Source organism: Aquarana catesbeiana, linkage group LG06, assembly GCF_042186555.1.
Source record: "Aquarana catesbeiana isolate 2022-GZ linkage group LG06, ASM4218655v1, whole genome shotgun sequence".
Classification (NCBI taxonomy): Eukaryota; Metazoa; Chordata; class Amphibia; order Anura; family Ranidae; genus Aquarana; species Aquarana catesbeiana.
Window position 1 is genome coordinate 74,689,069 of NC_133329.1, and position 12,892 is coordinate 74,701,960.

Here is a 12,892-nt window from a genome sequence, read left to right on the forward strand (position 1 = left end):
GGGGTTAAGTAGGCTTTGTGTACTATTTTAAATTGTACGAGTTGATCACGTAATGAGACCAAAGTATGGAAGGAGAGATCCCAAATATCATCCCAATTATCGTTGTCCAATTCCAGAATGATGCGCTGCCAATGGGTCCAAAGCCCTTCTAAGGGGGGTAAGGACACAAAAATTAAATGGGAGTAGAGATGAGAGGTAGGTTTCTCATCACACTCTGAGCGGAGCAACAGCTTTTATTCCGAATAGACAACCATACAGGAGGATTGCGGGAATTGAGTGGTGAAGGCATGAGTGAGCTGTAGATAGCGAAAAAGATAGTTTGTGGAAATATTACAATTGGAGGAGAGTTGAGAGAGGGGAACTAAAGAATGTTGCGAAACCACTTGAGAAATCATCTTAATATTATACTTAGTCCAAGCATATGGATCTGGTAGCACTGTGGTCATCAACCCTGTCCTCAGGGCCCACTAACAGGCCAGGTTTTATGTATTACCTTGGGGAGATGCAGACTAGAATACTGCAATCACTGAGCAGCAAATTATATCATCTTGCAAACCTGGCCTGTTAGTGGGCCCTGAGGACAGGGTTGATTACCACTGTGGTAGCATATAGAAATGGGGCAGGGTAGGGTTAAGCCATATTGGAGCATTTGGGGATCACAGCCAATTTCTGATAGCCCTCACAGGCTAGACCCACTCTCCAGGCACGCAAAGTAGTAAGCAAGGAAGGAGTTAGGGCATAGGGGGCCTGTAGACCTCTAAATTTAAGAAATTGAGGGTTTCCAGGGAGCAGACCACCGCAGCCTCCAAGAAAGTAGAAGGGTTAGATAAGTCAGGGTTCAGCCATTATGCCACTGTTACCAATTGAGTAGCCAAGAAATATTTATGGCAGTCAGGAAAGGCAAGGCCTCCCTGCGTGTTAGGACGCATTAAGGTGGTCAATTTATAACGTGGCGTTTGGGGACCCAGAGGACGGAGGAGAAAAGCTGATTCAGCTTTGCAAAAAAGGACTTTGGTATCCACTGTGGGGATTGCTGAAAAAAGTAGGTAAATTTAGGGATAACTTTAATATTTATAAAGTTAATACGTCCCAGTAAAGACAAGGGCAAGCTCTCCCCTGCCTTCAGCTTTATCTTTACCTCTTGGAGAACTGGAAGCAAATTTAGGGGAAGGAAATCTGAGGCCTGGTGGGAGATTACCACCCCTAAATAATTAAAGGTATCTATCCACTGCAAGGGAATAGTTGGGGAGGCCGTGTATCTAGCTGCATGGTCTACTGGAAATAATAGTGGCTTGGCTCAGTTTACCCTGAGTCCAATAACTGATCAAGGGGCCTAGTAGCAAAATTTTGATGGGACCCAGTGGCGACCTCCCTACTGTCATTTATCTTAACATAAAGTATGTCTGAATCAGGGCAAGTTGCAAAATACCTGCCAGTGCTATGGTTAGGGAATAGGGGGCATCAGTTGATGGAACTAAAGTGGTAATGGAACAAGGTTTGCCTTTTTGTGTGAATGAGTATAGATGGGTGCATGTATGGTGTGGATGTTGAGTTCATGGAAATATCCCTGCTGTATATAGCATTGTGATTTTAGGTTGTGGTGCCATACGAGGTCCACACTCATTACCCTTATGTGACCAGTGGTATACTTCATTCCTCCGTTGAAGAATTTGGTAAATATGATGTATAACTTTAACAGTTGGCCCCCGTTGGGCTATTGCACTTACTTTTATATTTTGTAAAAGAGATTTGTTTATGGATGCATTTGTACTATCTGAACCTGTAAACTATTTTCTACCAAAACAAATAAAAAAAACAATTTTGTAAAAAAAAAAGTGGTGATGGAACCCCTCGCATCACGGATACGCGAGGAGGCCAATATAACCGGGTTCAGACGCAGTACAGCTACTGATGTGGTGTCATTGTACGCTGATGATACCCTACTTTACCTGGGTGATACCCAGAGTGCCAGAGTACAGATAAAAATAGAGCAACAGGGTGGGACTTTGTATGAGGCGCATAGCATGTAAGCCAAGCGCCTCCACCCCCGATAATTGAAGAAAGAAGGAAGGTGGGACTTTGTGTGAGGCATGCATCCCTGGAGATATAGGGGGGGAGGTGCTGCGCTAACCAGAAGAAAGCTGTAAATCTCTGTCTGTGGTCAATTAATAAAATGACATAAAATCGCATAATAAATCGCATAAATAAGTATTGACACTAAAAAACATTCAAGTCTTAATAATCAGCATCATGTGTATGTGAAAAAAAGTGCATAAAAAATCCTTTTCAATTGGTATATACTAAATAACAAAAAAATTGCATGTTAAATCGCATAAATAAGTGTTGACACTAAAAACATATAAATCTAGATAATCATGTGTTGGTGCACAAAGGGACATAAACACTACTTCATGTGAATAATTCTAAATAAAAATACATAGAATAAATCAGAAATAACCATCAAAAACATATCCTTATAAATGGTGAAAAAAGTACAAAGTGCCAGTGCTTAAAGGTGATCTAGATATCGCAAATAAAACACATCAATCCAACGAGCAAACCTCTCTCCTACGAGCACAGAACGAGTTCGCTGCTCGTAGGAGAGAGGTTTGCTCTGCATTGTTTTTATGTGAGTACATCTACTTAAAGATTTTTTTTTTTTTTGCCACATCAGTTATCTTTATCCAGAGACTGCCTTCAGAATGATACTCATATATGTCTCTAATCCAGTCACATCATTGTGGCCTTTCGAGGTTTTTTTTTTTTCCTTTTTTTTTTTTTTTAAATTTAAATATTGTGTTACGATATGTGTTTCAGTGTATAGATAGTTACAGTAGTGCCACGATACAAAGCGCATAACATACATCTTATATCACAAAACCAGTTGGCCACATATCCTCTTTTTCCTATTGTACATATTTATGTATTATTACTTTTCTCTCTAATGAGCCCACCCCCCCGCCCCCCTGTGGCCCCCCCTTGTTAGACCCCCATAATTCCAAGGCACACCCAGTAGTCAGCATTGATTCTGTGCATTGTTCTCTCTCGGCTCTAAACTCTAAGCTGCTCCTAGCTCAGCCTCACCCCATTAGTAGGGAGGCAGGTATTCTCAACACTAGAGTAGCACTGGTAGCGGGCAAGGCATTGCTTGGACCCACAGGTTTCACATTCTCACAAACTTATTATAGTTGCATGACCTAGTATAGAATGTTCTTTCACTCCACACTGTGGAGTTGACAGTTCCAATCCAATCTTCCGGGGTGGGGGGAGTTCTTGATTGCCAAGACTGTGCGATTAGTTTTCTGGCTTGAAATAGGCATCTTGCTACCGCTACCGCTGTGCTCCTGTCTCTCAGCCCATTATTAACATGTCCCAGCAAACAGGTCTTAGGATCAAGCTCTAAGTTAATTTTAAACGTGGTGTTTATTTTCTTTAAAATCTCGGACCAATACCTGACTAATTTTGGGCACCTCCAGAGCATATGAATTAAATCGCCTGTTCTTCTGCATCTGGGGCACTCATCGTTGGTTCTGCGACCAAACATAAAAAGCTTTTTTGGTGTGTAGTAAGATCTGTGCAGCAGCATCAGGTGGGAGGCTTTTTGTGAGGGAGAGACCGACACCTCTGGTCCAAATTCCAGGATCCTTTTCCACTGTGTGTCCGTTATCTCCCTCACATCAGCCGCCCATCTGTCCCTGCCCCCAGGAAAGCCTACCTGCATGTTTATTTTCTTTATTAGTTGGGTGTATATCTCTGTGATTAACCCCTTAGAGGTCTCTGATTTGATTATTGTTTGTAATAGTGGGATCCTGCACCATGTGGGGGGTTGCCTACCAAGCTGCTTGCTCAAGGCGTGTCTAATCTGTAGGTAGCTATAAAATACACGATTTGGCAACCCGTGCTCATGCCTCAGTTCCTCAAAGGATTTCAGGGTGTCCCCCTCATATAACTGTATCAGCCAGCTTATCCCGCTCCTTTCCCACAACTTATTCCTATCAACAGATAGTAGTTCCTGCAAGTTCTTATTGTTCCAGATTGGCGAGTATTCTGAGGTTCCTTTATACCCCATTATTCGCTTGGCTGTCTGCCAAACCCTAGTAATCATTTTGAGTGTCGGAATCTCTCCTTGTAGTGAGTCTGCCTCCAGTGCTTCAACTAATGAACTATGTGGGCTTCCCTGTAAGATAAGTTGGACACTCTTACTTCCCCCTCCATCAGTGGCGCATCCACCAAGTTGTTGTAACTGGGCTGCCAGGAAATACTTAAAGATTTTTAATAAAGCTTTACCTGGTTAATACATACTTCACTATCAAGTACCTTTGTCCTGCATATTCCTGTACATACATACCTGAGATGTGGAGTCTGAGCTAGGATCCGCGCTGGTCCAGGACCCCTGATAGGACCATAGCCACTTGTAATCAGCTGCCATTAGGATAACCCAACACCGGCAAGCGTGGATATAGGGACGCGATGGAGGCTCAGGACCTGGCGTTTTAGCTACAATTCATGCGGTTGACCTAGCACCGCTAGGTAAGGGGCCACTGCTTACATTAGTGTTTTATGCACGAAGAGGACACTGAGTGAATTGCATCCCAGGCACCCCACTGTTGTTTTATTGAATACACCAGAACTTGCTTTTGCACCTTCAATGACTTTTACACTGGCACTTTAAGTTTGCTGCACTTACTGGCATGTCATTGGTCATTTGTTTTGCAGGCCAGCACAATATATTTTATATCACTATTATTGCTACATTTATTTATATTATTTATTATCCATATTGCGTTGGATTGATGTGTTTTATTTGCGATATCTAGATCACCTTTAAGCACTGGCACTTTGTACGTTTTGCACCATTTATAAGGATATGTTTTTAATGGTTATTTCTGATTTATTCTATGTATTTTTATTTAGAATTATTCACATGAAGTAGTGTTTATGTCCCTTTGTGCACCAACACATGATTATCTAGATTTATATGTTTTTAGTGTCAACACTTATTTATGCTATTTAACATGCAATTTTTTTGTTATTTAGTATATACCAATTGAAAAGGATTTTTTATGCACTTTTTTCACATACACATGATGCTGATTATTAAGACTTGAATGTTTTTTAGTATCAACACTTATTTATGCAATTTATTATGCGATTTTATGTCATTTTATTAATTGACCACAGACAGAGATTTACAGCTTTCTTCTGGTTAGCGCAGCACCTCCCCCCCTATACCTATAGTTTGATTTTGGGCTTATGTCTGACCCTTGCTTCGGTGCATGCAGCTGTCCAGTCGATTACGTGCGTTTTTACTATTTTTCTGAGTTTTTGTTTTCTTTTCTTTTTCCAATTGGGTAGCGCAGGAATATTCTTATTACACATCCCTAGAGATAACATGATATTTTTATAATTGCATTATTACTTCATATATCAATTGGATTCTACCAACTAATCAGGGTTACAGTTATTTATTATGGAGACATGCCTTAATGAATTTGGTCCTTTATAATGCTTACAGTGTGAATTTATTATGTTATTGTATTATGTTATTATTATTGTTACATTTTATATACAATTAAACCATTGAATATCAATTGATGTTATGTAATGCTTTCATGCAACGTTTTTAGTTCTACTATTTTAGGTACCTGCCATATTCATTGCTATCGTGTTATCTCCAGGTATGCATGCCTCACACAAAGTCCCACCTTCCTTCTATCTTCAATTATCGGGGATGGAGGCGCTTGGCTTTACATGCCCTGCGCCTCATACAAAGTCCCACCCTGTTGCTCTGTTTTTATCTTCATATAATAGGGATGGAAGCATGCACCCTTACCCATATAGACTACTTTAATGTTGGTACTCTCCATTGTTAATACAAACCTAGGTGTCTATTTTATTCAAACACTAACAAATATTTATATTGTTATCTAGATGTTTATGCCATTTTAGGTTCAGAGAAGCTTGGTTGTACAATGTTATTTTACCACACTGTTACCCACAGTGTGTGTGCTTGGCTATGCTGTCTATATGTACTGGGCTATGGTGTGAATTGGGTTGGTTCTCCCCGGCCCTGTTTGCTCAGTCCCGGGAGCTGTGATGCACTCCTGGGGCCCTCCCATTCCCCCTCCTCCTCTTTTGAGTGATGCGGGGGTCCGGGCGTACGTCTAGTTGCACATCGACCTCACGCTACTGGCGCCGCACGTGCTGCATCACCATATGTGACATTGGCGCGCCGACGCTGTTGATTCGATTCTGGCGTCCTCCACGAGGTAACTGGCGTCGGATGGCGAGCAGCTCATGTTGCTCAGTTGTTTGGCGCCGTCTCCTCCTTTTGGTCCACCAGCGTGTCATTGGTGGACACCCACGACCACATTGGAGTATTTATACTCCCTCCAGTGGATTCATACCCCCCCTCACGGCTGTTACCCCCGTGGTCACTGTGCACCACCGGACCTCCACTGTCTACATCATTTTTTAGGTAATCTTTTTGGTTCACCTTAAACCTTTTCTTTTTGACAATCTTATTTTAATTAGATTTATTCCCACTCCCCCTCTGCTTTTGGTTTAATACCTCAGAGTTTGGGTTTTGTTTTATATTTCCACTCACCACTCACCTTTGCCATCACAATGTTGTACACTCTATCATCCTTATTACTCTGCATTTATCCTACACTCTGTTTTACTTCCCAACCACTGATTGGTTCCTGCACTAGTACATTTTCCTTTATTAGTCACTTATTATACATTTCCACATTATATTTTATATTTTACTATATACCCCATCTTTTCATAGATGGCTATAATTACGTGGAGCACACCAATTTTGAAATCTATGGGGGTTCATCCCCGGGGATTATTGTCTCTTACTGGATTTCCATCATTGTACATCTGGGTTAGTCCACCTCAGCTCCCGGGGGCTGACATTCCTTCGTTTGGCTTCCAGCTCTCCACGTCTATGCCCAGATTCATAGGCATATCTGTAAGTAGTTTTGGGAAATCACTTTTTTCCCTCTCTCCTCTACCTCTAGATAGACCTATTGTACAATTTCTCTTTTAATATATGTTTTAATATTTATAGACATCTACCTCATACTTGCTCCTGAAGAGTGGCAATCGCCACGAAACACGTAGGGCCAATAGATGCCCTTTCGCTTATACATTGCATTATTACCATCAAATACCTCTTATACCAATTGGATTGTACCAACCAATCAGGGTTACAGTTATTTATCATGGGGACACGTTTCAATGTATTTGGTCCTTTATAATGTTTACAATATGAATTAACTATGTTATTATATTATGGGATTATGAGCCAATAGATGCCCCCTCATTATTTTTATAATTGCATTATTACTTCATATATCAATTGGATTCTACCAACTAATCGGGGTTACAGCTATTTATTATGGAGACATGCCTTAATGAATTTGGTCCTTTATAATGCTTACAGTATGAATTTATTATGTTATTGTATTATGTTATTACTATTGTTACATTTTATATACAAATACGATTTCCCACCTGACTCTTCATACCCTCTGGTACTTGCACTGATCTGCCCTGCAACACAAAAGTCGCTCTACCTGTCTGCGATTTCCCACCTGACTCTTCATACCCTCTGATAACTGCAAAGACTCCACTCTTCTCTTAAACACTGGACTACATTGCCTAACTGAACTTTAATTCTGCCTTACTAAGAATTTGAAACTACTGTCTATACTTGTTTGTTTTTGAAAGTGTCACTTATTTTGTATTATGCTGCTCTGAACAAGATCAAACATTTAACCTTATTCTGCTGCCCCCTCTTGCACTGCACTCTGTCCAGGCCAGTTGAACCCCCCCCCCAAGCCCAGCTTCTAATTTAATAATTTTGAATCTTCCCCCCACACTTTTCCACTATAAATGTAGTTCATTTCTTGGGACTCTGACCTCTCCTTCAGCCCCATATCCAATTGCTGGCTAAATCCTGCCGCCTTAACCTCCGCAACATCTCCAGAATTTGACCCTTCCAGACTAATGACACAACAAAGCAACTTATTCCCGCCTTGACTACTGCAACTCTCTCCTTAATGGCTTACTCTTAAGCAGGCTATCCCCCCTTCAGTCTATTATGAATGCTGCTGCTAGACTAATACACCTCACTAATCGATCTGTGACTGCCGCCCCTCTCTGCCAATCCCTTCACTGGCTTCCCCTACCCCACCGTTGTATACGTGCAGTAAAAAGATCTGGACATTCGCACTCCGGAATTGACAAATTAAATCTTCTTTATTCAAAACGTGGCATAAAATTAGTACATGACACCGCTGGAGCAACACAGCTAAGCCGCTGACGCGTTTCACGCTCTTGTGGAGCGCTTACTCATAGCTGGCTTACATATACGTGATTACCATTTTGAGGCTGGGTTCACACTGGTGCGACACGACAGCCGTCCTACTTTGGATCCGACTTTGCCCTGCGACATGAAGCCGGCATGTGTCCGACTTTCAATGAACGGGGATCCGACTTGGATCCCCGCCAATGCTCGGCATTGTGTTTGGTATGAATCTTTAGGAGGAACTCCGCGCCAAATTTTAAATAAAAAACCGGCATGGGTTCCCCCTCCAAGAGCATACCAGACCCTTGGGTCTGGTATGGACCTTAAGGGGAACCCTTAAGGTTTGGCTGCAAGAGATCTCAATGCTCGTTTGACTAGGTTTAATGACATGAAGTGGAATCACATTTAGTACAAATGTAGAGTATGAAAATACAAGCATTAATAAATAAATAAACTGCAGGGTAAGAGAAAGTTTTAAAAATAGAAAAAATGGAAAAATGAAAAATAAAGATAGTGAAAATAGATGACCTGTGTGGATTACTTATTATTGAGATGGAATAATAACGTATATTGAGGTGCAATAGTGAAAAAAAACTGAATAAAAAATATATACCGGTATATATATAAATTGTAAGTGACGTGAGACTAAAATATCTAAAGGAATTTTTTAATGTAAACCAAATATAAATACATGTGTGTGAAGTGAAAAGATGAAAGAATGAGTGAATAAATAATTTCACATATATAAATCAGGGGCTTCCGTGTCGTTTAATAAGCATGTATGTACATATATGTAAATATTTAATGTACATAAATATGATATAATACACTGGTTTAGCTCCATAGAAATATATGTGTATATAATTATAATACACTATGATGTGAACCTCTTACAAAGAGTGAAATATTGTATATGAAGAGTGAATTGATTGTTATTAGTGAGTATGCATATTGTGAAATAATTAAAAAATATAAGACAAAATCACGATGTAGTGAACTGAATATAAGAAAGGAAAAACGAGTACTGTATAGAGTGCATGTAAAGATTGAACAATGTTCAAAAGACTAATGCGATGGGGAACAGAACCGCGGTTAAAATCCACATTGTCTTTATACAACCCGACCAACTGCACTAAGATCTCAACCAGCAAATACAAAATGTTGTGCAATCGGTCTAGCCGTGTATGGTCTTCAATCACCAATCACAAAGTCTGAAAACAAAAAACATAAACACAGCATATATCAATACTCTCACGGTACTAACTTGTGTATATACACATGTAAGCAATCTCACATAACATCAAATGCGCTCTTCTTTTCTCCTCCTTCCTTAAGCACTAAGCTCAAAGCTATCAGATACTTTATCGCACAATAAGAATTGCTGCATGGTTAAACTATTTTTAAAACATAAGAAATATATAAAGTGAAATAAATAAAACTTAGTTTCCAAGTCTACATTGTTGCTATTTCTGTTATAAAGTGTAGCAATGAGAATGAAATATGAGTGAGTAAGTGAGTATATAAAACAATTCTACACTAAACAAACTAAGACTCTCAGGAATAGTTTTTGATGTAAATCGTAAAAGTGACTGTATGTCATACTTGTGAAAAGACTATGATATACAACAAAAGTATTCTGATATTTATATTGCTACCGTAAGGACTAATGGCCTGTTGGAATCACTACGAAGAAAAGACTTAAAAGGTAGTGAGAAAAGAAACTGATTTTTTGGGACAAATTTATGAATGATGTCTCCATCCACATATAAATGTGTGTATGGTTGCTAAAAACATCCACATACACAAACCGATAAATAAGTGAATAACTCGGAAAGATATATATTTCTTGGACATGACAAACTATTAGGATTTGCGCTGGATGTTTCTATTCATAAAAATGGGAAACATCCCATTCAAAGTTTAACCCTGACGGGATCCTAGTGTCCAATAAAAAAATCCAGAGGCCTTCACGCTTGCACAGTATTTGAAATCTGTCTTATGATGTGTGAAAATCCAGTGTCTCGCTAAATTAGTAAAGTTGTCTTTTTCAATGTCGTGCAGGTGATCATACGACTTGTTGTTCATCACATCTGATGAAAAAGCAAATTTAAATATCTGGCTTTCATATTTTAACGACAATTTGCTAAATCTGAAATTCACAGGTAATTTACAAATCAAATCCATTGACTTCTTAGATGTGAAACTGGAAGGTGCGGGAGGTATAATTCAATCCAGTCTTTATAGAAAACCTCTAAGTGGAAACACCCTACTCAGGGCTGATTCTGCACATCCCAGTCATACAATAAGAGGGATACCATATGGACAGTTTCTAAGACTGAAACGTCTATGTAGTTCCCCAGAAGTCTTTGAAGCTGAGGCCAATAATATGGCACACAGATTCAGAGCTCGAGGCTATACAGAAACACTTATCCATAAAGCATTTGATACAGTAAAATCTATCCCTAGATCCTCACTTTTGAAGAAAAAGTCACATAAGAAAACCACACGAAAAGCAGATATGTCCCCTCATGCTCCAGTTTTCTCGACATCGTATAGCTCAGAATTCATTAAAATTAAGAAAATCATAAATAAACACCTTCCTGTTCTATACAATGATCCTATCTATAACAATATTCTGTCTAAAGGGATTAAAGTAGTCTCCCGCAGGGCACCTACTTTGGGTCGCTCCCTCTCTCTTAGTCTGTTTCTGACTAACCGCACCAAACCTAATTGGCTTAGCTTCACTGGTAACTTTAGATGTGGAAGCAAAACCTGCAATTATTGCAGATATATTAAAACAGGCAAACATATTAAATCTTGCAGCAATAAGAAAGAGTTCCAGATCTCAGCCTTTATAAATTGTAACACCAAGTTTGTCACATATGTTATCACATGTACGATCTGTCAGGTACAATATGTTGGTCGCACAACACGGCGTCTCAGGGACCGGTTGTACGATCACCTGCACGACATTGAAAAAGACAAAACTTTACTAATGTAGCGAGACACTGGATTTTCACACATCATAAGGACACCTCTAGCTTGGTTATCCAAGGTATTGACAGGATCATGACACCAGTGAGAGGGGGCGACAGATTACTATGCAAGCGTGAAGTCCTCTGGATTTTTTTATTGGACACTAGGATCCCGTCAGGGTTAAACTTTGAATGGGATGTTTCCCATTTTTATGAATAGAAACATCCAGCGCAAATCCTAATAGTTTGTCATGTCCAAGAAATATATATCTTTCCGAGTTATTCACTTATTTATCGGTTTGTGTATGTGGATGTTTTTAGCAACCATACACACATTTATATGTGGATGGAGACATAATTCATAAATTTGTCCAGAAAAATCAGTTTCTTTTCTCACCACCTTTTAAGTCTTTTCTTCGTAGTGATTCCAACAGGCCATTAGTCCTTACGGTAGCCATATAAATATCAGAATACTTTTGTTGTATATCATAGTCTTTTCACAAGTTTGACATACAGTCACTTTTACAATTTACATCAAAAACTATTCCTGAGAGTCTTAGTTTGTTTAGTGTAGAATTGTTTTATATACTCACTTACTCACTCATATTTCATTCTCATTGCTACACTTTATAACAGAAATAGCAACAATGTAGACTTGGAAACTAAGTTTTATTTATTTCACTTTATATATTTCTTATGTTTTAAAAATAGTTTAACCATGCAGCAATTCTTATTGTGCGATAAAGTATCTGATAGCTTTGAGCTTAGTGCTTAAGGAAGAAGGAGAAAAGAAGAGCGCATTTGATGTTATGTGAGATTGCTTACATGTATATATACACAAGTTAGTACCGTGAGAGTATTGATATATGCTGTGTTTATATTTTTTGTTTTCAGACTTTGTGATTGGTGATTGAAGACCATACACGCCTAGACCGATTGCACAACATTTTGTATTTGCTGGTTGAGATCTTAGTGCAGTTGGTCGGGTTGTATAGAGACAATGCGGATGTTAACCGCGGTTCTGTTCCCCATCGCATTAGTCTTTTGAACATTGTTCAATCTTTACATGCACTCTATACAGTACTCGTTTTTCCTTTCTTATATTCAGTTCACTACATCGTGATTTTGTCTTATATTTTTTAATTATTTCACAATATGCATACTCACTAATAACAATCAATTCACTCTTCATATACAATATTTCACTCTTTGTAAGAGGTTCACATCATAGTGTATTATAATTATATACACATATATTTCTATGGAGCTAAACCAGTGTATTATATCATATTTATGTACATTAAATATTTACATATATGTACATACATGCTTATTAAACGACATGGAAGCCCCTGATTTATATATGTGAAATTATTTATTCACTCATTCTTTCATCTTTTCACTTCAAACACATGTATTTATATTTGGTTTACATTAAAAAATTCCTTTAGATATTTTAGTCTCACGTCACTTACAATTTATATATATATATATATATATATATACACTTTTTTATTCAGTTTTTTTTTCACTATTGCACCTCAATATACATTATGATTCCATCTCAATAATAAGTAATCCACACAGGTCATCTATT

The 12,892-nt window shown here is 38.7% G+C and overlaps 1 protein-coding gene across 2 annotated transcripts in view; it reads right to left on the bottom strand.

Annotated features, from left to right (window-relative positions):
- The window catches only part of LOC141148608 (uncharacterized), a 104,998-nt gene that overhangs the window by 57,870 nt on the left and 34,236 nt on the right, over window positions 1–12,892 (bottom strand). The window lies entirely within an intron of this gene.